Below are 24,787 nucleotides of genomic sequence, written 5' to 3'. Positions count from 1 at the left end.
GTCATGCGTCCTTATTTAACGCATTCGGCTTACAACCGAAGGACGCGGGTTCGATTATGGGTCACTTGAAGACATTGGGCATTACACAAATAACCTCCACTTAAGAGAGGGGGTAATATATAACAACGTTTCGGTCCGTCTTGGACCATTGACAATTCACACTGAAGGGAGAAATGAAGGCAAGAATATGTATGAGGGGGCGGGAGAGGAAGTGGTCATAACAGTAGTAATACATGCTTCCTTATACTTAACCTGGTCTCAAACCGGGCCGCGGGGGCGTTCACCCCCGAAACTCTCCAGGTATATTTCAGGTATACCAATGGATATGTCTCAGTGATTGCGTTTTTTGGATTATACAGGACTAGTAATCCATCGTATTAATAGTTGGAAGAAAATCTTTTATGTTACAAGGATGGTGGCTACCGGGAATATCATGAGGGACTTCCCCTTGTTTATTAGCTAACACGCGCTTCAGCCTGCCTCTCACCCACCCTGAATGCCTCTCTCTCTCACCACCCTGCCGGCCACTCACCCGCCCTGCCGGCCACTTACCCGCCCTGCCGGCCACTTACCCGCCCTGCCGGCCACTCACCCGGCCCCCAGATAAAGGTGACCTTGGTATCTTTCATTAACAAGTTCAACGTGGGTGTCACAGTCTTAGTATGCACCAAGAATACATCAGTAGTTACTGAACCGAGGCAAGATGCTTGGTACATTGTGTTAAGCAGTGATGCAGGAGAGTAGAAGGTGACCCTAGTGATGGTTACTGCTCCAAGTAACTACGTCTCACCTAGTTAACACTACAAGGTGCCTTGATGCTGCTTAAGGACTCTTCATCCAAGGAACTGGATCCGCTTTCCCCTATATTGAATCAAATCTGATTACCTCCCATTCCCAGAGTTGCTCTGTGACCCTTAAGAGTTTAGTTCTCCATAAATGTTCTACTACCATAACTAAAATAATACAAATACTAGTACTACTAATATAGCATTGTCACTAGAATTTCAATATTACATATTGCAATTTTTGAACTGTAGTATCGGCACGCCTCTGGCAAGACAGTAATGGAGTGAGTGATGATAAAAGTGTTTCTTCTATTTCGTGTCACGTTGCCTCGGTGGGAAACGACCGATGTATTAAAAAATTATCTCTATTGGTCTCCATTTTATGTGTTGGTTTAAATTATTTTTATTCTGGAGTAATTATTATTATTATTATTATTATTATTATTATTATTATTATTATTTGGGAATCTGTAAACCTGTAGGGAACATATAGCGCCTAGAAAATTATAGGTAATCACTTTGATTCAAGGGGAGAGTAACTTCAATTTCTTGGATCAAGAGTCCTTCAGCAGCATGTAGGTAGCCGCTCTTGAAGGGTGATTCAGTGATGGCGCAACTTGTTCATAATGGCGCAACTTGTTCATAATGGCGCAACTTGTTCATAATGGCGCAACTTGTTCATAATGGCACAACTTGTTCATAATGGCGCAACTTGTTCATAATGGCGCAACTTGTTCATAGACTCTATTTCTCCTTCACTCATAATGTGTTCTGACTCTTGTTTGTGTACCTCTCTTACGTGTTCTATTTGTTTTTCTCCTTCTTTTCAGGTTGCAGCTGCGTCAGTCACAGGTGTGCAAACAGGTGTTCCTCAGTGAGAGGTAAGTGAGAGAGAGAGAGAGAAAGAGAAAGAGAGAGAGAGAGAGCATATGTGACTCATACCACGATACACAGCTCTTTCATGGTCTCGCTCATCTCTTGATAATGCCGTGAAAGGTCGTTTTGTTTGCTTTTCGAATTTTTGGTTTCTTTGTGATGTGTAAATATAGACGGGCTAAAAACGTTGCCGCAAAGTGAGGGATTAACTAGGTTGTGATGGCTATGTGAGGTCGGCTAGCTATGAATAGCAATATGCTGCTTGATCAGTCAACAATTATTATTAGTATAATGAAACGTTAAATTCATAAGAGTCATACAGTGTTGCAGTCAATCAACAATGAAAGATAGAGCCCTCGAAATAAGTTATTAGAGGTGCTAATTTAGAGCTTAAATTTGCTGCTTTCTTTCATCTAGGGTAATATTCAACTTATATATATATATATATATATATATATATATATATATATATATATATATATATATATATATATATATATATATATATATATCGTGCCGAATAGGCAAAACTTGCGATCTTGGCTTAAATAGCAACGTTCATCTTGCCATATAGGACAAGTGAAAATTTGTGTATGCAATAATTTCGCCAAAATCATTCTGAACCTAACGAAAAAAATATATTTCACTGTGTTTGTTTAGTATTAAATTATTGTAAACAAATCTACAATAATTGCACCAACCACTCCAAAACTATATCCCCACCTGCTTTTAACATTTCTATCTTTATCCCATCAATCCCGGCTGCCTTACCCCCTTTCATTTTACCTACTGCCTCACGAACTTCCCCCACACTTACAACTGGCTCTTTGTCACTCCTACAAGATGTTATTCCTCCTTGCCCTATACACGAAATCATAGCTTCCCTATCTTCATCAACATTTATCATTATATATATATATATATATATATATATATATATATATATATATATATATATATATATATAAACACTGATCTCTGGCTGAAGGAGACTCGAACCTACGAACCTTAGGACAAGGTACGCAGTGCTTTACCAATCTACCCACACTGGACAATATCTTGGCGTGTAGCTTGCGCTACACGTTTGATCCAAGGCAGCCAGGGGATGAGATGAAAAGCTGTAAGCCTTCTCCCTGAAAGCTGGCTGCCTTGGATCAAACGTGTAGCGCAAGCTACACGCCAAGGTATTGCCCAGTGTGGGTAGATTGGTAAAGCACTGCGTACCTTGTCCTAAGGTTCGTAGGTTCGAGTCTCCTTCAGCCAGAGATCAGTGTTTGTGTATATTTCACCTGCTCTCGCGAATTCCTTATATATATATATATATATATATATATATATATATATATATATATATATATATATATATATATATATATATATATTGTGTGAGCCCGTGCATAATTTTTTGAAACATTTCTTTAACACATTGCTTTAATAGTTATTGTGGACATTGCTTTAAGAATAATTAATTTAACACATTGCTTTAATAATGATCCGTTAAACACATAAAGAATGATTGGTTCAGTACACTAGATATTATAATGCACACAATAACTCCTTAATCTGCCTGTTACATGCAGATTCGCTCACCATTATTATCAAGGCACATTAAACGCTTCTTTAGACTATTTTTAAAAACTTAACATTTTAATATCCAAGGTATTGTAGCTCTTCCCCTTTGTTGAATCAAAATTGATTTCCTCTCCATTCCTCAGGCGCTGTGTGACTTCCTAAGGTAGTATAAGTTTATTTCTCTGGATCAAGAGCCCTCCCCCATCGTCATCAAGACACGTCCAGTGAAGACGTATTTACCACAAATTAAGCATTGAAAGGGCCGAGAAAGAGACATTAAATCTGAACATTAATGACTCGTGGTGGGAGAGTAGACTGCTAGTATATCTTAACTTGTCACCTACTTTTTACAATGTAAAGAAAAATATCCGATCTTATGGAATGGATATAGTGTTGAGTCCTATGCCCATTGTTGTTTGGAATCCACATTATCTAGATGATGGAATAAATAACGGCATAACTGAACCCAGTAATGATGCGATAATTGGTCAACTAATTCAGGGAACTTGTGGATGATTTGGAGGAGTTAATAGTGAGGTGACTTGCGATAGAACTTGGAGAAAGTGAAAATTGTTCACACCAGAAATTGTAAATGTGTGATAAAATATTAGTTATTATAAAAAGAGGGACCTAAGAGTCATCACTGACGAAAGTTCGTCACTGAAGATTATGTTAATGACTTGGGTAATGGTGGTGTTATCTCTGGCGTAGCGACACCTGGGGCACTGCTGTTAAGAATTGGGAACTTCCTCGCCAATTTACGTGACTTGATGCTCTCCTTATTTCGTAAATTACTTATAATGCGTATTATCATATAAAATAAAGAGGAGAATATCTTTGTATAGTTATACCACATAATTTATGGTCCATGCTGCTAGCGTTTGGTTACGAAACACGAAAACAATAATTTGCATCATCTTAATCACTTCCACCTGGGAAGGCCAATTACTGAGGAAGTGATTTAGAGAATTTTAATACTTTTTCTTGTTAGTGGTTAATATAAATAGTTGAGATGACATGTTGTTATGATAGCATTGCACAAGTCAGCAGCAATGTTGAGCGAGAACTTCACACACACAGCATGTAGGTCACCTAGTGAACACCTTGTTGCTCTTACTTTCTATTTATTACCACTATGAAGTTGAAGGTTTGGCATTAACGTTTTGTTGCCAAATGAGTAAGCACATTATATATATATATATATAATATTATATATATATATATATATATATATATATATATATATATATATATATATATATATATATATATATATATATATATATATATATATATATATAATGTACGTTAAATAGCAACGCTCATCTTGCCATATAAGACAAGCGAAAATCTGTGTATGCAATAATTTCGCAGAAATCATTCTGAACCTAACGAAAAAAAATATACTTCATTGTGTTTGTTTATTATTAAATTATTGTAAACGTATCTAAAATATATTTAACTGGATTAGGCTAAAATAAATTGCGCTTGTTATAATAAGGTTCGGTAAGTTTTCTCAGGTTCTTTTGGTACAAAATTATTAATTCTTACATTAACATAAATAAAAAAAATATCTTTAAACGTATAAGAGAAAATTATCGAAAAGATTTAATTTTAAATGAGTTTTTGCTAATTGACCAGTTTTACGTGTTCGGCACGACACACACACACACACACACACACACACACACACACACACACACACACACACACACACACACACACACACACACACACACACACACACACACAGCTCCTCTGAAGCTGGATGCGAGCCAAGTACGCAGCAAGCATTTTCCCTCGGTATAGTCACACCGAGGCGCTGGAACATAAAAGTGGCCGCCCTCAGGTTCCTGGTGGTATCAGTGAGTATGGAACCCAATTCTTTGAGGAAACGTGGGGCGTTTTTTCCTCATGATCTCAAGGTCTCTGACCCCTCTGAGACAAATTGATACCGATGGCTTGTGTCTCTGTACTTGCTGATCTTGTACTCCTCCCTATGATCATCATGTCCCTGTTGCCCAACACTGTAGGTGTCAGCCAGCGTCTACACGCAGGATAGTCCCAAGCTAAAACTTGCCATTCTTCCAAGGGTAGATGGTGATCCCGTTGGGGTGGTTTGCGGGATTGTGAGTATTGGTGCCTCATAAGGATCGGGGCTCTCGCTTGGATGGGCATCCAGCTGTAGCTGCAAAGTTTGGGGTTTGAAACGTGGTGGTGGTGCGTTTGAAATAATACACAACTGCTCTGAACGGAGTTTATTGGTAGATATGTGTCGTCGACACTGGTATGTAATTTATTGCAGCCTTAAAAATCGGGACTACATTTTCTGTCATCCACACCTCAGGCAGTTGTGCGCGCGCGCGTGTGTGTGTGTGTGTTTGTGTGTGTACTCACCTAGTTGTGATTGTAGGGGTCGATTCACAGCTCCTGGCCCTGCCTCTTCACTGGCAGGTTCTGAGTCACTCTCCCTGCACCATTAGCTTTATCATACCTCTGCTTAAAGCTATGTATGGACCCTGCCTCTACTACATCGCTTCCCAAACTATTGTCATGTGGGTTCGATAATATGGATGGGGTAAAAATACTCACATAGGCTGGTTAGTACGTATAATATATAACGGAAGGTATGGGAAGCGCCGTCAGCCGACCTGCCTCTCTCTGCTCCCTATCTCAGACTGACCCACCAGTGCCTAGCGGGTAAGCATTCAAAAATGTGCTATGGTCAGCAGCAACGTGAATAACAGTCAGTGATTCACACAGACGGTTGGTAGTGAGTCATCTACTGGTAACTGGTACTACTGAGAGCTCGGCGACGCTAACGTATGTCGTCCCGACATACAGCTAATACAAACTAGAGACGGCAGGTGTACGGCTTGGGCTGATTCTATACAATGTCAAAGTACACAACAATTGAACATTATAACATAAGGAGAATATTGGAATGGAAGCTTACTCAATTGACTATAATGAAACTGTAATGGTATGATATAGCACAACTCATCGAATGAGACTCAACATTGGGATTACACAATAGAAGTGATAAAAAAAAATTTGATCGATCGATCTGCATTCATGTGATCTACGGATTCTGTGGAAGAAATATATACAAAGAAAGAAGTGTTTAACAGAAAGGCAGATTCGGTGGACTGAAATCTAGACTGTTAAATCTCAGAATTCGGAGAGAACGTGAACACACAAAAAAATTCTTGAATACTGATAAGTTGATACTGTAATTATTCATCTATACAGGTTATTTACATTTAACCCCAACTCTGCCAGGGTGAGATTGATATATGCAGAATGGGTGTCATCTCTGGGAGGATCAAACTCTGTTACACTGGCTAACTCATGCCGTATTTGAGGCAAATCTGAATTGGTAGTTACAAATGATACTTGAGGATTTCTCAATACCTGTCGTGTACGTAGGGAATAACGACATTCAGGTTGATCGTCTGACTGAGTATCAGAGGTAGAGAGTACAGGATCAGGAGGATTGTCAGAGTCTGTCACATTAGTCTGGGTTGAAACATCATTATCATCACATACCAACTTCATGTGATCTAAATGCGATTCTTTATACTGACCAGTACTAATCTCTCTAACCTTATACTTATTACCAGTGATATGTTCAACTACTCGATAAGGACCAACAAACTTTTGATCAAGCTTTGGCATTGCAGACGTTTTGTTAAAGTTAGTCAGCATAACTCTCTAACCTACTTTTATTTTGGACGGCTTTGCTCGAGTGTTAGCGACTCTTGTAAATTCTGCTGTTGATTTATGAAGTGTTTCACGGATTCTTCTAAAGACGCTTTGAGCTAGGCTGGTACGAGTTGCTATGAAATCATCAGGGTTCTAATTTGGTTTCGGGTTAGAATATAACAACTCATAAGGCAAACGTTTATCTACACCGTACAATGCATAATGTGGAGTGTCACCTATGGAAACATTGTAAGCAGAATTTATAGCATACTGCACATCAGGTATAACTTCATCCCAAGTTTCACTGTTGGGATTGATAGTGGCTCTCAAGACTGATATCAAGTACTTTCTTATTGGTTCGTTCCGCTAACCCATTGCTGGCAGGATGATGAGGAACAATGGTGAATTTAGAGATATTGTACAAGGTACATAATTTTTCAAGGATCTCATTACAGAATTCACCTCCATTATCTGTTACTAGGGACTTAGGGGTGGTATGCCTGCAGATAATGCGTTCTTTAAACGCTTTAGCTACTGTCTCTGCAGTCTTATCTGCAATAACTCACAATATCTGGCGAAATGGTCTACCATAACACACAGATGTTTGTTACCCTGGAGGGAACATTGGAAATTAGTTAACAAATCTAGTGCAACTCTTTCCCACGGTTCGCTAGTAGTTGGATACACTTGGATTGGATTAGGACCATTAGCATTACCTTTATGTTGCATGCAGAAACTACATTTCTTAACATACTCAGAAATATCAGTTGCCATACGAGGCCAAAAGTATTTCAATCTGGCTTGTTTTACTGAACGATCCATACCAGGGTGTGCAACACCTGGTACATCGTGAACTAGCCGTAAGGCTACATTCACTAGTGACTGTGGAATTACTAAATGGTATACTCTTCTGCTAGGAGTACCCAACTCGGCTGTTCGATACAGTAATTCTTGGTTCATGACAAAGTCACTGATGGGTGCTGGTGGCTTCACAGTCAGAATAAGATCTTCCTGGAGCAGGAATCGAATCACACCAGACCACATGGGATCTGTTCGTTCTTACTGGAGGAATGAACAAACTCGGTGGAGTGGATGACCCTCCCCGGTTGAACAAACTATTCCACTTCCTGACTACTCTGTGACTGAAGAAATACTTTCTAACTTCCCTGTTATTCATCTGTGTCTTCAACTTCCAAATGTGTTCCCTTGTTGCTGTGTCCCATCTCTGGAACATTCTGTTTCTATCCACCTTGTCAATTCATCTTAGTATTTTATATGTCGTTATCATGGTTCCCTTATCTCTCCTGTCCTCCAGTGTCGTCAGTCTCGTAGGACATACCCCTTAGCTCTGGGACTAGTCTTAGCAAACCTTTGCACTTTCTCTAGTTTCTTTATGTGTTGTGTGTATGTGTGTGTGAGAGAGAGAGGGGAGAGAGAGAGAGAGAGAGAGAGAGAGAGAGAGAGAGAGAGAGAGAGAGAGAGAGAGAGAGAGAGTGAGTACGTGGATCAGTAGTAAAGTAGGTAGCCTCACCCAAGACATCAGATCCTCGCTCATGCAGAATCTTATGTAATGTGTATATATAAATAGTTTCATTTGAAGACAATGGTAGGGTTAGAATAGCAGCCAAGAACCTTTACCTTGAAGAACGTGACTTCATTTGTAAACACAAGGCGAAATAATCCTGTTATTAATCAACCTTCTTAAAAGTGGGAACGGATTTGTAGTTCATCAGGTCACAAGAAATGTGGTGTACATTTTGGACGGAGCAATAGACTGGTTGATAAAGCCGTCACCTCGGAAGCCTTGCCTGAAGCAAGGGTTCCAGAATTTTCAAAAACGGGAATATGCGACCCCGACTACAATTTGTCATTTATTATATGCGCGTGCGTACACGCGCACACAGTTTTTCATTCGCTTATGAATATTGTGGTTGTAATATATTTTCGTTTGTGTATTTGAAGTGTAGTGAGAGTGGCAGCAACAGATGGGTGAGACAACATGTGTTGTGGTGGTAACTGCCGTGGGCAGCAGCGGTAACGTGGCCGCCAGTGGGAAAGGTGTTCACTTTCATTTATGTATCCTCTGCTCCCAGAAATGTTATTTAACGAATTCTTTGATGAATAAGCATAAGACTGGACGGGTACGGTGCGAGTCCCTGTCCATTTTTCTATTTATCCATTGACAGTCATGAAGTTCATTACGGCTTATCCTGACTATATTGACTAGAATATATCTCTAGTGACGAGAATCTTAAAAACACGAAACTTAGGAATAGATTAACCAATGGTTCATGAGCAGTTACAGTAGTTTGATCCAGCCATGGGGAATCTCTAGGCCTGGTCAAAGGACCGGGCCGCTAAACCCATAAGGGTCCCATCACCTGAGGAATGAGAGATAGCCATATTTGTTACAAGGAACAGAACAGTTTCAGTTCCTTGGAACAAGATCCCGTCACTTACGGAGCCCACGCTCACTACCGCAAGCAAGTCTGGTTCCTACGGTCGAATCTCGTGCACCATTACTGTTGTAATAATGTTGGTAGAATTTTTTTTTTATATATTTTATTTAAAACAGTGAGATACATAATGATAAATGTATATTAAAAACACACAAAAGAAAGCGGTTAATTTACAATAATCTCACACGACCAACGATACCGTACAATATAATGGTAACATAAGATTTCGTTCGGATTTTTAACCCCGGAGGGTTAGCCACCCAGGATAACCCAAGAAAGTCAGTGCGTCATCGAGGACTGTCTAACTTATTTCCATTGGGGTCCTTAATCTTGTCCCCCAGGATGCGACCCACACCAGTCGACTAACACCCAGGTACCTATTTGCTGCTAGGTGAACAGGACAATAGGTGTAAGGAAACGTGTCGGAATTTCCACCCGCCGGGAATCGAACCCGGGCCCTCCGTGTGTGAAGCGGGAGTTTTAGCCACCAGGCCACCAGGCCTGGTGGCCTGGTGGCTACACCTTACACACAAACAAAGTATTGACAATGGTTTTATACTCAGATACAACTCATTATACATTATTAAAGAACATGTCTACCTATGGTGTATATACAAATGGCAAGCACACACGGGTAAGTATATAGACTGTACAATAATCATTGTGTTAAAAAACCAACACACACAATAACACACACACACAAGCACACTCATACACACCAACATACACATAAGTATTAATGAATCGACGACGAAAACATCCAAATATAACAAATACGATGTCTTATTTTACATCTCAACAAATAATGTAATCAATTACATGTAATATCATATATTACATGTAATAGGAAAACACATCTATACAAATACCAATGATTGGTATACAAGAATAAAAACACATCTATACAAATACCAATGATTGGTATACAAGAATAAACAGACAAAACTTTTAACGTTCTGCACATACAAAATTTTTACAGTTTTATTAATGTCATCATCACATTGGAGACATACATACAACATTGGAGACATACATACAAGATTGGAGACATACATACAACATTGGAGACATACATACAACATTGGAGACATACAACATTGGAGACATACAACATTGGAGACATACATACAACATTCACAAACACAAGACATTTACACACAAACGCAGCTGACCAGCCCGTTAAATTACCCACTGAACGAACACAAATTATCTCAAATCCTTTAACTCTAACGCTCTATATGCAGACGGGAAATCTTTCTCCCATCTCCCCTCATATACCAACTGATTTCGACACTTAGTTCTAAGAATTGTTCCCGCTAAAACCCGGATTCTGCCATTACCTTCAACATGCCTCATTGCCCATGACACATAAATATAATCGGCTACGACATACGACACTGCACGTTGTACACAGATGTCAACCCCACCCACATCAAAACTCAACGCCCTAAGTACCGACAAACCTCCCCCCCCTACCATTCGTAAAACCCTGCTTAACCACGCACGTACTATACCTAAAGCTTCACAGAAATACACAACATGAAACGCTGATTCGTCCTCCCCGCACGCTGAACAACTCCGGTCCTCCTCTACACGCCGATTAGACAACACCTGGAGTTTACCTGGAGAGAGTTCCGGGGGTCAACGCCCCCGCGGCCCGGTCTGTGACCAGGCCTCCTGGTGGATCAGAGCCTGATCAACCAGGCTGTTGCTGCTGGCTGCACGCAAACCAACGTACGAGCTACAGCCCGGCTGGTCAGGAACCACCTTGGACGGCAGAATCCCATGCAAAAATTTAAAAACCACTTCGCGTACTCGAGGAAGGAGACGTAACTGATGAACCCGCTTCCTTATATCACACCACGCGTACATGGGGAACATTCCCTGAACTCTCACCTCAACTTTCACCATACCCACTCTTTCCAAAGTACTCAATTTAACGCTCCGCACGTCTCGCATGTAGCATCGCCTCGCACCTAATTAAATATGTCCGACCCCACCACCTGCGCAGGTCACAATACATTTCTGTTAAACCACCATGCCTGTCACCCAGTCGGAGAAAACGACGCTTCACATAACAAGCAATGACTCGGTCTCGTAAAGGAACAAGACCTAATCCTCCTTGACGCAGTGGTGTCTCTACCACCGCTCTTGTGAGCCAGTCGCACCCTGAGCCCCACAAAAATCTATAAACTCTATTTAAAAGATGTTTGAGATCCCCCTGTATTAGTGGATACAGCGCAGCAACGAGCCAAACTTTACTATAAGAACAACATTAATTACTATCGCCCTCTGGTGTAGGGTTAAATGTCGTGGCCTGAGACTATTTATACGCCTCAAAACACTATTTACCACCCTCCCCGAATTACATGCCCTCGTCTTATCAACCTCTCTCATATACTGTATACCACATGTGTTAACACAGTCAACCACCGTCCACGTCTCTATACCTACCTCCTCTCTCGCCCAATCTCCCAACGTCATAATCTTTGATTTTTCTTTGTTAACCCGCATTCCTGTTGCCTTACCAAACACATCTACAAGTCTTCCCACAAAACTCAATTGCTCCCTCGTACGTAATAGGACAGTTGTATCATCTACATAACCTACTATGGCTGGTCGATCACTACCCGAACCCCACGACGAATCTACTCCCCGCCCACAAACTGTCCAATAAAAAGGGTCCTGCATGCAAGCAAAGAGCATTTGAGACATAGGGCATCCCTGTCGAATGCCTCTATTCAATTTGACAAAGTCTCCTAACTTCCCATTAATTTGTACTTGAAACCCAGCACTATTGTACAAAGAACGAGCCCACATGATGATCTCATTTCCAAAACCCTGCCATTTCATAAACTTCCACAGCACCTCCCTTTCTACACTATCAAAAGCAGCTTGCCAGTCTAAAGCCAAAACACCACCCCCGCCCCTCGTTCCGCATTCCTCGACAAACTCCCTGATATTCCCATGACCATCATACATCGACCTACCTGGCATGCCAAACTAACCCTTATGTATTACCTTGTCAAACACTTTCTTAATCCTATTCATTAAAATTTTTGCATATAATTTATAATCACTACACATTAGCGATATTGCTCGGTAATCCTTAAGTGATACGGGTATGTCACATTTTTTAACTAACACCAAAACCGCCATACTCTGAGACAAACCTAAACGTCCCCCCTCCTTCATCGCATTGAGTAAACGTACCAGAAAAGTCCTTATGACCTCCCAATGTTGAATATAAAATTCACACGGAATGCCATCAATACTGGCGCCTTGCCCTTGCACATTCCCTGCAAAGCCTCCCACACCTCAGCTTCAGTTATAGGCCCACCCATGAGAAAGCGATCATTATCGTTCAACTCACATCGTACATTCTGCCCCAATTCCCATATTGCATCCACGCTTACATTTTTATTTATCATTTTGAGATTAAACCATTTATCAACATAATAACTTATTCCTTCAGTTGTTGTTACAACCTGACCCTCACTATACCCTTCAACGCCATCCTGCACCACTAAACTCACGATTTCGTTCGCCTTCCTCCTTTGTGTCTGACTACGTAAGACACAAGCGGATGGCTTATCACTCCACACAGCCTCCTCGACTCCACTCGAAATATGCGCCCCATCAAAAACTGTATTTTTCAGCACCTGGATGTGTTCCAGATTGTCAATCTCGTCCACTGGGTAAATTCCAGATACCTCTCCTTGCGCATAACAGTGCTGTAAAGAACCCTCCAGGTACCTCAAAAATCCATACTCCAATCGAGAGGCCTCCTTACCCCGTGCACGTAAAAATCCTTAATTCGAGACTTCATAACCTCGTCCCATTGTCGCACTAAATCACTACCTTCCAAGGATTCTACTCCCATAGACGTCCATAAGTGCGTGAAGAGTGTCCTATCTTCCGCACTTTGAAGTAAACGAGTATTTAACTTCCAATATCCTTTAAAACGAGCTGGGAGACCCCCCCCAGTCAAGCTCTACGAGAACACCTCGATGGTCGGAGAAATATACGTCTAACACACGCACTTTGGTTACAACTACCCGCCAAGACACATGCACCCTGTCCAAGCGCGCAGCATAGTCCTTAAGCACGAAAGTGTGCTCAATCCCTAAGTCACTGCTTCCACTTACATCCACCAACCCCAGCCCAGACAACAAATCACCCAAAATAATCGAACAATAACCCGCTCCCCTCGGTTCTACGTCTTTACGGTGCACCACACAGTTCCAGTCGCCACCAACTACTGTTATATCAGGCAGGGATCTCAAATAGTACACAAGAACATCGTTAACAAAAGTATTTTTAATATTAACATCATGTTCAGCTGGCCCATATACTCCTACAAAACCAACCCGTTGAGTACCCCACTCACCTATGACGCGTACCACGCGACCTTTTCCCTTCCTCCCAATGTTTCATCACGAACGGGCTGGTCGCTTTTATCAACACAGCCACACCACGCCACAGCCACACCACGTTTGCGATAACCATTTATCGCAAACGAACTTCCAACTGTATGGTTATGTTCTTGCACGAAACATACGTCTACTGAAAAGCGATGCAACCACTCATGAACCTGCACTTGCTTTCTGTTATTTTTCATACCATTAACATTTATAGTTATACACCTAACTTTACTAACGGTGGCTTTCCTCGAGGGACCACCACACCCTTTTTCCCTTTACGTTGACTAACGCCAAAGGCGCCACCTTTACCTTGTACATTCTCTGTTATATTACTCGCTGTCCTGGAACCACGCGACCCCCCACCCATGACTTCCGACCACGTCTTCTTCCCAGAACGCTGTCCAGGGGTCAAGACATCGTCGGAGTCGGGCGGGGTAGCCGCACGTTTCCTAGAAACAGCATCCTCAGCTTTATCAGGACCTGTAATGTTCTCCTTGTGAACTTCTACCGCAGCAGTATGAACTCTCGGACCTTCTACCTCACTTACGTTAATTAACTTATCGACATCCTTTAACTATGTTCTCTCCTCATCTGAACACTCCAACGCAGGCACACATGGCACAGAATCATACTCCTGCGATGCTAAAAGGTCGCTCAATGTCGATGCAATGTTAGCTTCCATGTCAGCATCCTCTCTTGCTTGAGGGCTCTCACGTCCACCATGTTCTACCACATCATGGTTGACCGTTCCAGGTAGAGTCACGCAGGATGACTCCACGAGCATGGCCCGATCCACCTCATCACTCCACAATTTCAGGCACGGTAAGTCCTCGATGACTTCATCTGCCAGAATCTGACGAGGAGCCTCACCATCCAGACGACGGCCACGTCCTGAGGGTGGCTGGCACTTAACGCATTGTGCAGCAATGTGATCCAATGCACCGCATAGGCGACAAGTTCGTCTCTGTCCAGGATACGTAACATACACCTGGGTACGGAACTCCTCTAGGTTTATGTACGGAGGTATTGGTTGGCGCAGGGACATTTTCAACGTGAAAGACACTTCTTGTAAACCAGCATAGTGGCCATCAGACCACCGACCCATAGTAACCTGGTGGATCGTCCCATAGTATTTGAAGGCGTCACGTATGTTAACTTCGTTAGCCTCAAAAGGCACGTTTCGCACACGTACCCATGTATAGTATTGTGAAACGTCGTGCAACTTAACTGTGACTGCTGGGGTGACTTGCGTGCTAACATCCTGATACTGGATGACAATCTGCTCGTAGGTCTTGGTATCACAAAACTTGACGAAAATCCGGGGTAGTCCATTTAAGGCAACGCCACACAGGGATTCATGCTGGATGCCATATATATTGCGGATGATCATCGGCACCAACACATTAATCGATGCGCTGGGGATTGTGCCCTTTATGAGGTCAATACAAACAGTATTAACTCTCCGGCGAAAACCAGTCGCCATTGTTGTTGTCGTCGCAAAGCTCCTCCACCAGGTGTCGGGACTGAGGAGAGACAGCTGACGACCGCTCAGCACAGCATCTGAGCAGAGAATGTGGTAGAATTACCCACATTATGTTAGGTAAAAGGACACAGGTACAATTAATATGTCATTTTATTGTGGCAACTTTTCGCTCTCCAGGAGTTTATCAAGCTGTTACAAACAATGCAGGGACATAGGAGGATATATAGAGGTACAGAGTAGGTGCAAAGCATAATATAATCGTTGTAGGTAGTAGTACTTGTGGTAGTAGTAGTAGTACTTGTGGTAGGTGTAGTAGTGGTAGTAGTTTGTGGTGTGGCCACCAGGCAAACAGAGCTATGCTAATTTGCCATTTTGCCTTTATTTTGCCGCAAAACTAACATAGCAGCCTAATGCAAATTTTAAGGTTATGTAGTAACTTGATTTGCCTAATTCTCTTAAAAATTTACATAAGTGCATTTCACTTGTTTAGGGAACTGGTATTATATTCAGTTGAAGTGCTGTCTTGAGCTTATGGCCTAAGTTTCAACAGGTTATTTGGTAGAGTGCAGTTGTGCTCTGCACCCCTCTGCTGTTTGTAGGCGAGCTCCCTTGTCAGTTACCTGGCTGCAGTGGTGTGAAGTGGTGCTGTCACGCCTCTGCTAACAACATAGGTGCACTGTGATTGTCAAGATGGCGGTTAGTCTGAGACACCGGATAAATACTGTAGGCATTGAGCTACTTAAAGGAACGATAACGTCTAGTTCTGCGCAAGTCTTATTGCCAAAGATCATCCGGGAGACATATGGCATACAAGATAGTGACTTGTATGGTGTAGCATTAAACGGAGGCCAAAGAATTTTCGTCAAACTGCTATCAGCTACAGTTTATGAATCGTTAGTCACCAGCTTTCAGGACGTAAGTCTTAGCGTCACACCAGCTGTCAGTGTAAGAACGATAGATGTTTCACAGCATTATACGTGGATCAAGTTACGCAACGTTCCCTTTGAGGTGGACGAGGCGGATATAAGGAAAGTTTTTGAGACGTATGGGACGGTGCATTATGCTCAACATGGTACGTGGGCGGCAGGTGCCTATGCTGGTTTTCCAGAGGGTTCTTTCAACCTCAAAATGACTTTGAGGCACCCAATACCGTCCTATGTGTATCTACAAGATTTCAGGACGCAGGTAATGGTAATGTACCCAGGACAACGACGTACATGCCGCCTATGTGGTGAGTATGATCACATAGCGGCGACCTGTGACAAGCGAAGACGTGTGCCTGGACCTGTGGTGGACGTCGCAGCCCCTGCTTCAAAGGTGGCAGGTGAGAAACAAACATCGGATGGAGGGCGTGGTGTTTTGTGGAGCGAGATAGTGGATCGGGCACACAGGACTGGCGGAGAGTTGGAGTCCCGCCCCCAGCTGCCTGATCAGGTATCGTCTCCTGTGGATAAGGAGGAGCAGCAATTACAGGAGAAGGTTCTTGAGATTGAGGAGGAATTGGTGGAGGTGTTGAAGACTTTGTCACCGGATTTTTAACCCCGGAGGGCCAGAGAGGGACGTTACATCTGAGCGTGGTGTCATCGGAGAAGTCGTCGCTTCACAGAAAGTCTGAGACATCGTCGCTTCCAGAAAGTCGGAGACATGATTTGGGACGTGATGGTGGTTTGGAGTCGTCCGTTGAATCATTAAACCATTCTCAGGTGGAGGTGGAGGTTCATCGAGAGGCAACATCTGACCAAGACATGTGTAACATGACTGTCACGAGAAAGAGGGCGGCTACATCAGATTCTGATGACGTCCTTACGCCTGCACAAAGGCCTGGGAAACAGACTGAGGTGAAGTGTGAAGGTAGTGGTGTAGGTGGTGGTAGCCATGATAGGAGGCACCGGAAGAAGGGGGGAGGGAAAGAGAGCACTCTGAAGGTGTCAAACTTAAATTCAAGCTCTGGAGTTGTAAAGAGTGATGAGAGGAAGCAGGGGTGGAAACTTTAATAGGCCTTAGGTGTATGTCTGTAAATGTTAATGGGTTATGTAGCGGTATGAAGAGAGATTGGTTTCGTAATTTCCTGAATAAATCTAGAGTGGATGTTGTGTTCCTGCAGGAGCACAATTTTAAAGAGGGTAGGGTGTTGGAGGTGGCAGGATTTCGAGTAGTTACCCTGCCATCTCCCAGTCTAAAAGGTGGTTTTGGAATTTTAATAAGGGAGACGAGCCTGTTTTGCAGAGAAGCGAGGGAGGAGGGGGAGGGAGGGTGTTGCGTGTGGATGGGTGGTGGATGGGTAAGCGTGTGTCTTTTGTGAGTGTGTATGCGCCGGCAGAAAATAACATAAAGGTAAAGAATGATTTTGTGTGTGAGGATCTTGTGTTTTTCTTAAGTGCACTGCCAGAGGTGGCAATAGTTGGTGGGGACTGGAATAGTGTAATCAGGGTGGCTGATGTGGACCCAAAAGGGGCTGGATATATGTCTGTGGCTCTTAGGGATTTATTAAGGGATGTTAGGTTACGTGATGCCTTTGGGGGGGCGGTGTGGGAGACTGAATATACGTTTGTTAGGAGTGGATATGCTGCGAGACTAGATAGAGTGTACCTTTCTCAGGGAGTGGATGTGAAATCTTTCAGTACTGTTGAGGCTACAATGTCAGATCATAGGGCAGTGGTGGTGGAGGTTGGGTGGGGGACGCTCGCGGACATATATAGAAGTTATTGGAAATTAAATATAAGTGTGTTAGGTGATGAGGAGGGGTTGGAGGGGTTTTCAGTCCTATGGAGGGAGCTTAGTGTGGAAGAACAGGGAGTGGATGACATTGTGACATGGTGGGATAGTGTTGCAAAGGAAAGGATTAGAAAGTTTTATGTGAGAGAAGGAAAACGTATTAATAATTTAAAATATGGACTGGCTAACTATTTAGAGGATAGGTTAAGAGGTTGCTATGGGCGGGGGGTGGGTGGGAATAATTTTCCTATGGATGAAATAGCTGAAATAAAGGGGAGGTTGAGGGTGTTGCAAAATGAAAGGTTTCAAGCTGTAAGGGTGCAGGCAGGGGTGGAAGAAGTGCTTTGGGGCGACAAGCCGTCAGCGTGTGTTTTGCGGCATCAAAAGCAAAGGCAGGCGGTGACAGCTATCCCATGTTTAGAGGTAATGGAGATGGTTGGGAATTATAGAGCAGGGCAGGAGATACGAACCACGAAGGGGATGTGTGCGTATGCGGAGGCTTGGTACGAGAAGTACTGGAACAGTGGGGGAGGGGGTGACGTGGCATTGGACAAGGTGTGTACGTATGTGACGTGTAATTTAGGAAATAGTGATAGAAAGGCTTTGGGTGGGACTATTACGGCAGAGGAAATAGAGAATGCCTTAAGGGGAATGAGGAAGGGGAAAGCGCCGGGTATTGACGGTCTCCCGGTAGAATTTTATTTACAACATTGGACGTTAATAAGGGGATTTATAGTTAGGTTATTTAATCGTATGAAGGAGAAGGGTAAGTTGGGGGAGAAGCAGGTAACAGCAGTTGTAGTGTTGGTCCCGAAGGTCAAGGGGCAGCCCACCCTTCGGGAGTACCGAGCCATATCACTGATGTGTGCAGACTATAAGGTGTTTGCAAAAATTTTAGGTAATAGGTTCAAATGTGTTGTGGGAAGGGTGGTGTCAAAATCTCAGTTTGGGTTGCCGGGAAGGTCGATGATTGAAGGACATGGGATACTGAGAAGTTTTGTGGAAGCTAAGGGTGGGGGTGGAGGGGCAGCTTTGTTGGCTCTAGATTGGCAGGGAGCATATGATAGAGTGGAAAGGGGAGCTTTGCAGGTTATACTTAGGAGACAGGGTTTTGGGGAGGAAATAGTCGAGTGGGTAAATACGTTGTACAAGGGGGCGAAAATGAGGATACAGATTAATGGGTGTATGGGGAGGGAAATTGCAATGGGTAGAGGCCTTAGACAGGGATGCCCCATGTCCCAAATATTGTTTGCGTGTTTCCAGGACCCCTTTTATAGAATGGTTGACCGCAGCTTATGTACGCCATGTGAGGGAAGTGTGGGGGGTGGGAGGGCCTGGCCGGGTTTAATTGGATATGTTGACGACACCACTGTTCTCATTCGTGAAGGGATGTCAATGGGAGTGTTGGACGAGGTTGTGCAATTATTTGGAAGTGCCACGGGTATGCAGGTAAATAGTGCGAAGTCAAGGTGCATGGGGTTGGGTTCTTGGGTGGGGGGTGTGGGGGGGAGATGTAATGTTGTTAAAGAATGGGCAGTGTCTTTAAAGATTTGTGGTATTATTTATAAGGATGACATGGTTGTGGCGCGGGAGGAAAACTCGGATAGGTTATTGGAAAGATCGTGGGGCGTCTAGGTGTTCTGAGACCCCAGCACCTAACTCTTATACAGGAGTGATAGTCGTAAACATTTTACTGTATAGTAAGATTTGGCATGTTGCAGCTGTGTCCCCAATTACAGGGACAGCGATTGCAGGGATTCTAAGACGGGTGTACAAATTTTTGTGGGGTTCACGTTGTGATTGGTTACGGAGGGAAGTTGTAATGTTACCTGTAAGTCAGGGTGGGTTGGGGTTGATGGATTTGAGACGGAGGGCTAAATGTGTGTTTATTAAATGGGAAGTGTTGCGTGAGGGTGTGAACGCGGGGCAGTTGGGAAGGATACACGACAGGCTGGGTATGTGGTATCGAGGAATGGAGTTGAGGGAATGCGAAATCGTTTTGAGGGCTGTGATGTTGGTTAGGGAACTGAGAAAGGTTCGTATAAGGGTTTTGTGTAGGTTACTTGTAGGTAGGTGCGTTGTCCCAGTTGAGGGTTTGTTCCCCATGTATGCGTGGAAGAGTATTTGGTTTAGATTTAGTAAAATGAAGTTAAACCCTCGGGCGCGTGAGGTGATGTTTCGTTTTCTGCATGGGATCCTTCCGTCTGGTGAGATACTACGAAACAGACAGGTTGTAGAGGGTGGGGGGTGTGGTATCTGTGGAGGGGATGAGACAGCGTTCCATGTAGTTTACTTTTGTGAAGGGCTAGAGGAGGTTAGGTGCTGGTTAAGTAGGTTGGTACAGAGGGTGGGTGGCCGTGGGGTGTCGGTTTTGCGTGCTTTAAGTCTAGATATGGGTGGGTTAGACGAGGGTGTCATAAGAGCTTTAGATTATATCATGGTAGATTATATATATATGTCGTGGGTGATGAGGGGGAGAGGGGATAGCGAAGAGAGAAGGAAGGTTCTTGCGGTAACGTTCTATCGTACGATGTGTCGTAACAGATTTGTATGGGAGGAGGTGGGACCAGGCTTTCTCAGAGGGGTATAGAATGCTAACGTTAGGGATTCTCGTAAATCTGTAATTGATAATGAGTGAGTGAAGGGGTTTTCATAGGTTGGAGGGAGTCAGGGGGTCCCAGCGGGCTCGCCTCCTTGGGGGGGGGGTCGTGAGAGTGTTGTGAATGTGGGTTTGGAATGGTTTCCTGGTTTTCATTGAGACTTTATGGCATCCAAGTGTGGATGTAGAGCTCAAGGTCTCGTTATGATAGATATAACACTTTTCAGAATGTAGGTATAATATAGTAGATTTTTTTATGTATTATTTTGATGTGTATCAGTCTTGTATGACACGATTCTTGAGAAATAAGTTTTTTGCGACATGAAGTGTGTTTTAGTTTGTATTTATGTTACGTGCTGGGTTTTTGCATGATGAGATATACTTATATACTGTTTTGCTTTGTGCATACAGTGCATCTGATTAATGTGATTTTGTGAAACATTTTGTGTGTACGTGTGTGTACTCACCTATTTGTGGTTGCAGGGGTCGAGTCATAGCTCCTGGCCCCGCCTCTTCACTGATTGTGTGTGTGTGTGTGTGTATATATATATATATATATATATATATATATATATATATATATATATATATATCCCTTTCTATTGTATTGAGCCTTTGTCATGGGTCAGACGTTATGTAATACTTTATATATGTATGATTCGATTCTTTTTAAAGTTTATAATTATGGTCTGTACCCTGATACCGGTTTGGTGTCATGCTAAGTTCTTGATGTTAAGTTTTAGTCTGTATGGTATACAGACATATCTAGACAGTTTAGTGACGTAGTCCATTTGTGTCTGAGAGTTTGTATATGGGTTTATTGTAGCAGTATTGCGCTTCAGTTTTTGTGTTCTAAGCTTTTTTTTTCTGTTTATTCGTATGTTGGTATATGTAAAGCTGTATTGTTAGGGATACGTATGTAGATGTTCTAGTAAGATTATGATGTTAGGTTTTGGTTTTTTGATTAATGCGAAGGATGGGATTTAACTGATATAACATCTCTGTATATTTTATGTTCAAGTGTATTGAGCCTTTGTCAGATGTCATGTTATATGTACAACTTATATATATGTAAGGTTTTGCATCAATGAATGTGTATATGTCAATTCATGACCCTGTGACAGTTTTTTTTTTTTTAGCTATGTTCTTGCCGTAAGTTCTTGTTGTATGTTTGGCAGCAATATCTTGCGAGCATATAGGTGCAAGCCGTTTGTCAGTTAATTTGATTGAGACCCATACTGTTTCTTTATTTTTATGTTAAACTGTATTGGTTTTAAATAAAAAGGATATAAACGCTTTAATTCGTACTCATGTACGAATTAATTGCTCTACCATATTGTATTACTACTACTACTACCACTAGTGAACATCGAAATGGTACCTCACTAGTATTGTACCTCACTCTGAGCCTATATATACCCTCTGTGTCCATATATTGTTTGTAATGGCTTGATAAAGCTCCTGGAGAGCGAAACGTTGCCACAATAAAATGTCACATTAGTTGCACTTGTGTCCTTTTACTTTACATATTGTCGGTAATTCTACCAACTTTATTACAATTTTTATCTTAAGACACTTGTGCAACATCTGGTTATCTTTATTGTAGACGTTTCGCCATCCAGTGGCTTTATCAATAAAGATTCTTGGACATAATTAGAAAACAGAAGAACTATATACAAAAGATGAGGTAATCAGTCCCTCAGCCTTGGAGGTGGACCTACTTCCACTGGGGAATCCCGCCTACCAGTGACTATGCCCTCGTCTGCTACATGTCCCTCTTCACTGACGCCTATATAAGCGCCAGTCTCCTTACCTCTGCTTCAGAATCTCCACAACCACGGTGCTGCAAACACCACCTCCAAGTCTGAGGGACTGATTACCTCATCTTTTGTATATAATGTTCTTCTGTTTTCTAATTATGTCCAAGAATCTGTATTGATAAAGCCACTGGATGGCGAAACGTCTACAATAAAGATAACCAGATGTTGCACAAGTGTCTTAACTTTCATCTTGTCGGTATTGTATACCTGTCTTGCACAATTTATATCTTGGTAATAATAAAAAAGTACTTGATCTTGCACTCTCTCACATTCGAACACGGTTTCACGCTCGCTCACTTTTTTCTCTAGTTCTTTCTCGTTTTCTCTCTTCTCCGCTTCCTAATATAGACAACATTTCAGGTGTCACTGAAGCTTGGTGTACTCATATTGTGAACAATCTTGCAAAATCAAATAAAAATGGTTACTAGATAACGGAAATCATAGTACCCCAATGGAAATTAATCACTGTCTGACTTTTTTGGGTTATCCTAGGCACTTTACACATATGCTGCTATGTATGATAATCTATGTAACTGTATTTGTGTATACCAGAATAAACTTACCGCCTAGCACTAGTGGTGGGGCCGGTGAGTGGGTGAGAGAGGGTAGGTGTGAGTGACAGTGTGGTAGAAGGTGTTAGTGGAGGGAGGGTGGGCAGGGCAGGGCAGGGCAGGGCAGGGTAGGGTTTGTGGATATGGGTGTAGGGGGTTGTACGATAGGTACAGGTTAAGGGGTGGTTGTGTAGGCAGATTGTGTGATACTGTAGACTAAAGTGTACAGCCTGGTTGGTGCAGCTGTCAATCCCACCCCCATTACGCCCACACCTTCATCCTGTATATAAACTGTGTTGTTCTTTGCACACAGTTTAGTTTAGTTTAATATGTTTATTATGCGCCCCATACCCATCCTGTGGGCGGTAGTCAAAAGATTACAGAGGTACATAATTGGTCCAGGGACTGGACTCCAAAGTTTTGATAGCTGAGCAAGTTACAGAGATAATGAATTCACAATTTACAAAGGTAATGAACTCACAATTTACAAAGGTAATGAACTCCAGGTAGGTCTGGTCACAATCATGACAAGTTACAAAGGTATTTACAGATTACAGAGGTACGTAATGGGTCCAGGGACTGGGCCCCCAAAGTTTTGATAGCTGAACTAGGTACAAAGGTAATGAACTCACAAGTTACAAAGGTATTGAATCCTGTAAGAATGGTTACTTACGTTTATACATGGCTACAATCATGAACAAATTATAGTGTAATGAGCAATTCACACTTCCACACCCGGTCACAACTGTAGTGAGTTATTGGCACACACCATTGATGTGATTTACCACCTCCAACAAATTACCTATTCATGGGGAAGCATTGAACCTGTATGAATCGTACAGCGCCTGAGAAATGGCTGCCTGTGGATGATATGAGTAACTTAGTCTGCATGGCTAGTGATGTCTTGTGTCACTATAGGTTTACATTCACCGAAGCGTTGTCTTAAAGTTGGTGCAGAGTCCTTTATCTAAGGAATTACCCTCCCCTGATTGCCTCGTTTTCTCAGGCGCTATATGAAGCACTAACCCCTGTGGGTTTAGTGCTTCCCCTTGAATAATATAATCCACCCAGAGTCTGAGAATATATATTGCAATATTTCTATTTTTAAACATCCATTCATACTAACGTACCTTATCCCACTGGTTTATCACATTCTCTTCGATCCTCCAGTTATCTTGTATTTAATAATAATTTTCTTCTTGATCTTTATATCTGTCAAGGCTGTAATGCCCCACATCTAAAACGCAAACCTGAGCTTTATATTTCAAAATTCTTTATCAGGTATAGGCTTCATGCTGGTACTACACACTTTAATGGGTAGGGGTATAAAGACTTATTTGAGAGTAAGGCGTCATTTTAGACAACTCTGTACAGGATTCATTTTTATCAAGTTTGTCCTCACAGTGTTTTACATGATAATTTTTTGAAGTTTCTAAAAGTTTCTCAGAAATTTATTAACCTCTCATGCTGCCGATGTTTCAGTGGCTTATAGTGTACCTCTGGATATACATTCAGTTTGATGCTCACTCCTGGAGCTTTCTCATATTACGATTGCAGTGTTTTCCGTCGCAAACTATACTCCATTCCACTATGCATGACCTTTTCCACTTCTGTGCTAAACTCCAGCAATAACTGATTTGACAACTTTCCAGTTTTCACGCAGAATGTCTAGATCCTCTCCCGCTCTTAGAGTTTCACGTCAGTAAGCAACGATACACAGGTTCAGATCCCTATGACAAGTACACTAATCATGTACCTTGCAGAGGTTCAAATGCATTTCCAGCCTGTCCGTTTGCAT

General features: G+C 42.4%; 1 protein-coding gene across 1 annotated transcript in view; it reads left to right on the top strand.

The window, feature by feature from the left end:
• The window catches only part of LOC128697418 (alpha-N-acetylgalactosaminidase), a 214,800-nt gene that overhangs the window by 53,967 nt on the left and 136,046 nt on the right, over nt 1-24,787 (top strand). Inside the window, exon 2 of the mRNA XM_053789045.2 lies at nt 1,616-1,666. The gene's annotated coding sequence lies outside the window, so the exon portion shown is untranslated. The remainder of the gene's footprint in view (nt 1-1,615; nt 1,667-24,787) is intronic.

This window comes from Cherax quadricarinatus, chromosome 44 (genome assembly GCF_038502225.1).
Source record: "Cherax quadricarinatus isolate ZL_2023a chromosome 44, ASM3850222v1, whole genome shotgun sequence".
NCBI classification, from domain to species: Eukaryota; Metazoa; Arthropoda; class Malacostraca; order Decapoda; family Parastacidae; genus Cherax; species Cherax quadricarinatus.
Note: the sequence above shows the minus strand (reverse complement) of the source record. Positions and strands in the feature narration are given on the sequence as shown.